This window comes from Penaeus monodon, chromosome 3, assembly GCF_015228065.2.
Source record: "Penaeus monodon isolate SGIC_2016 chromosome 3, NSTDA_Pmon_1, whole genome shotgun sequence".
Classification (NCBI taxonomy): domain Eukaryota; kingdom Metazoa; phylum Arthropoda; class Malacostraca; order Decapoda; family Penaeidae; genus Penaeus; species Penaeus monodon.
The window spans coordinates 19,246,423-19,251,422 of NC_051388.1; the positions used below are offsets into that span (position 1 = coordinate 19,246,423).

Genomic DNA, 5,000 nt, shown 5'->3' on the forward strand with positions numbered 1-5,000 from the left:
ACAAACAGCTTCCCTTTTCTGGTACTTTCTGGAATGGTTCTCATGGCATCCATTTCTAAGCGATTTTCTTTTTCTGCTTAACCTCACTGTCAACTTTTCTGCTTACAGACTCCGCTACCATCATGAATTCTCGCATGTTTGTCGCTCTCCTCCTGTGCGGCCTCTGGGCTTCCTCCGAGTCTTTCGTCCTCTTGGGAACCACCGCTGCAGCCGGGACCATCGCCGCTACCACTATCACCGCTTCTGCAGCGGCAGCTTTGGGCGTGGGTGCCCTTGCGGTGCTCAAGGGAGTTCTCGTCGGGAAGCATCTGAAGCGCCGTTACAGGAGGGACGTCGATTCCATGGAGGAGGACGTTGCAACAGAAGTAAGTTATCGCTTATATAAACTATATTCACAAAATTTACTTGTGCATTTAGATCCACGTGAAATGAAAGGTATAAAGGAATTTCGGTTTTTACTAATGATATTCTTTTCGCTGCAACAGATTGCTGTGGCACAGAAGATGGACTCAGCTGGCTGCGTGGCCAAGCTTTTGTGCGAAAATCGAGTCCATGTCCGCTGAACAGCTCACGCCAGCCATGTCACCTTCAAGGACCGCCTTCGACAACAACCAAAACCTCAAGGGCTCCCGAGGGGTCTACGATCTGGCCATCACCTTCGGATCCAAGTTCGCCAAGCAAGACGCCAAGGCCTGCAGCGCCCTCTTCGACAAGTGCGTCCTCTCCAGAGAGGATCTCTCCTTCATGCTGGATTCCACCTTCGCATGCCAGTGATGAGCATCATCTTAGACTAAGCACTTCACAATCACATCATCACAAGGTAGACTGAGTGGATCGGAGTCATCACTGTGACCGAAGGTAGCTTTCAGACCGTCACTGACTGGACCTGAGAGTCACAGTGAATATCTGCTGTGTTCATAATGATATTCATCTTTGCTTGTCATCAAATTGAATAAATCATATTTCTCAGAGAAATATTTATTTTCCAATCCTTCCCTAAATGCGCCTATAAGTGGTCATGCAATATATAGCTATATCCATCTACCTACCTGTCTATCTATATACATGTTTATACATTTATGTATATGTGTGTGCACACATAGAACATCTCTATCAATTCTCTGAGTCTGTTACACAGCTCATTTCCCAAGGGACGGGTGGTTTTGCCCATGATATCACGCTGGTCACTTTTTGTGATGATGAGGTACCCTTACAGGACCTTGAATTGCCTTTGCCGCCCTTGCCTGACTGAATGGATGCCCTTCTTGTCTTCTACTGAACCCTACTATTGTTCTGTAGATTTTCCGAGATTACATCACGGAGACACCTATTTCATAAATTCGCAAATCCCCATCTTACTTTTTCTCATGGCGACAATAGCAGTCGATTAGCTAGGTTGCTGAGACGGCTAACCTCAGTAGACCAGGAGGGCCAAAGAGAAATAAAAGATAGACAACTGCAATTCAGTGAATGAATACAATAGCAAAGCAAAACGTGCACTACCTTTGGGAAATCTTTAGAGCTTAGAGAGACTCGCAGTAGCCGGAAATACATTATATGCAATGTAGATAAGTAGAGACAAGTAGACTAATATGCATATGTACATATGCATATATATAATATATATAATATATATATATACACACATACATATGCACTCATATATAGATAGACATTAATGTATATACAGGGAGGGGCAGTTTTTAGGATATGCCATGTGAGAAGCATTCGAGGGAGGGAGACACTAGATTTTGTGATCATTATCAACATTATCTTTGATTATCATTATTGCCAGTATAATCATTACCTTATCATGATTAATATTATTATTGATATCATTAACATTATCAACATTAAGATTATTAACATTAATAATATGATTGACATTATTATCTTATTATTATTATCGCTACCATTGTCACTGCAGTTCTTATTTTCATTATCATTATTGTCATTATCACTAGCAATATACTTATCATTATCACTATTTGAATCATTATCATAATGCCTAAAGAAAACGTCGAGAAAATCTTCACTGCGTCAACAAAGAATATACTATATTTATACATACATATATATATATATATATATATATATATATATATAGTATTGTGTGTGTGTGTGGTGTGTGTGTGTGTGTGTTGTGTGTGTGTGTGTGGATACTTATATGTATATGAATACTTATATGTATTGTATGATAATATACTGTGTATATATATATATTATATATTATATATATATATACATTAGTGTATATATATATATATACTATATATATATATATATATATATATATATATATATATATATATATATGTATATATATATATGATATATAAATAGTAAATAATATATATATATATATAATATATAATATATAATATATATATATATATTATGTATATATATATATAATAGTAATATATAGTATATATATATATATATATCTATAGATATATATCTTATTATAAATAAACATATACCCAAAATGTTTTTTATAGAAAGCACTATAAGGTTTATATATCATACACTTATATACGCATAATATTATATATATATTATATATATATATATATATCTACTTAATATATATATAATATAATCCCAGAAATATATTGTATATAATACACACACAGTGTATTGTATTATATACACAGTTTAATACATACTATATTATATCTATTACATAAATGTATCCACCCACACACACCACACACACACACACCCATAATATATATATATATATATATAAAATTATTTTTATATATGTTTGGGTGTGGTGGTGTGTGTGTGTGTTGTGTGTTTTGTGTATGTATATATATATATAAATTATATATATATATATATATATATTTTTTTTGTGTGTGGGGTGTGTGTGTGTGTGTGTGTGTGTGTGTATAATAAAATTTATTAAATATATATATATTATATATATGCATGTACACACAAATGTAAAAAAAAAAAAAAAAATAAAAAAAAAATAGTGCGCAAATTCTTATAATCAAAGAAAAAAATTGAATTATGATAAAAACTTACCCCCAAAAAAAAACCAAAATTTTGACGATAAGCGAGTAAAATCTTCAGAACATAAAGTAACCTTTTAAAACTTTAAAAAAAAAAAATCCCTTCCCTTAGAATACTCTCACGAATCTATTAGAATTTAAGAAAATTTGCATCAGTCATACAATAATAATCGAAACAAAAGATTTGATCTTGAAATATTTATCGCACGCCTGAGAAATACATTACGAGTACAGTTGACTTACAGTGTCAGCACACGTCGGATTCGCACGACTCCCTGGCGATGCATCCGCGGATTTAAAACAAAGGTTTTCATAGAACGTTCGCGTAAAATTGCATACCTTTTTTCTAAGAACTACCAAATTATTTATTCAATGGGTAACCCTTTGCTATAAAAAAAGTAAAATTTTCAAAATATAGCTTTGAATAGAAAAGATACGAAAACGTTATATTCCTTTTTACACCCAAATACACACCCCAACAAGAAAATATACATATAGTATATAAATATTTATAGTTACATTATACTACAGTGGTGTATGTATATATATAAATAATATATAATATATTTTAATATGTAATATATGTATTTGAAGTATTTGAAATATACATGTATAGATAGATAGACAGGTAGGTTTACAAAACATATAATATTTTTTCATAAAAATGGATGCAAAAACCTATCGAAAGGTATACTACTAACTTTCTTTTTTTTAGACATGTATATATATGATACAAAATATACATAACATATTATATATCCTAATATAACCCCACACACGTGGTGTTTATGTGTGTGGATTTAAAAATACGAATACAAATACGTATAAAGCAACTTTTGTAACAGCAGTCACAGAAGAAAACACAAACACTTGTGCATTAGGAAGCCTGTACATAAGGATGAATTACTATACAATTTTAAGCCAATAGGCCTTACCTGCATCCTAGGATACGGTGCTTTCCCTCTCACCAGGATGGGCCTTTACCCCCCGCCCCCGTCCACTCGGGATAAAAATCGCGCTCTGCCCAAAAACGCCATCACACCGTCCTTTCCTGCTCCAGAACCAAGCAGGTAAGGAACAAAACAGCTTCCCCTTTTTTGGGATTTTTGGAAAGGGCTCATGGGATCCATTTTTTAAACATTTTCTTTTCGCGTAGCCTCACTGTCAATTTTTTGCTTACAGACTCCCCCACCATCATGAATTTCGCGTCTTGTCGCTCTCCTCCTGTGCGGCCCCTTGGGCCTCCTCCGATCTTTCGTCCCCTTGGGAAAACCCCCGCTGCAGCCGGGGCCCTCGCCGCTACCACTATCACTGCTTTTGCAGCAGCAGCTTTGGGCTGGGCGCCCTTTCGGGCTCAAGGGGGTACTCGTCGGGAACATCTGAAACGCCGTTTCAGGGGGGATTCATTCCTGGAGGAGGACGTGCAACGAAATAAAATTATCGCTTTTATAAACATTCACAAAAATTAATTGTGTACCTGGGATATGTGAAAAAAAAGGAAAAGGTTTTTACTAATGACATTCTTTTTTTGGGGAAAAAGATTTCTGGGCCAGAAGATGGGCCCGTGGTTTCGTGGCAAGCTCTTGGCAATCGAGGCCAGTCCCTGAACAGTCACGCCAGCCCTGTCCCACCTTCAAGACCGCCTTCGAGGACAACCAAAACCTCAAGGGCTCCCGAGGCGTCTACGATCTGGCCATCACCTTCGGATCCAAGTTCGCCAAGAAAGACGCCAAGGCCTGCAGCGCCCTCTTCGACAAGTGCGTCCTCTCCAGAGATGATCTCTCCTTCATGCTGGATTCCACCTTTTCATGCTAGTCGTGAGCATCATCTTAGACTATGCACCTCACAATAACATCACGCGCACACGCAGGCAGACTGAGTGGATCGGAGTCATCACTGTGACCGAAGGTAGCTTTCAGACTGTCACTGACTGGACCTGAGAGTCACAGTGAATATCTGCTGTGTTCATAATGATAT

General features: G+C 36.5%; 1 protein-coding gene and 1 pseudogene across 1 annotated transcript in view; both read left to right on the forward strand.

Moving 5' to 3' along the window:
• The window catches only part of LOC119593128, a 1,035-nt pseudogene extending 60 nt beyond the window's left edge, over positions 1-975 (forward strand).
• Positions 1-5,000, forward strand: part of LOC119593261 — an 11,255-nt gene that overhangs the window by 3,160 nt on the left and 3,095 nt on the right. The gene's annotated exons all lie outside the window — the stretch shown is intronic.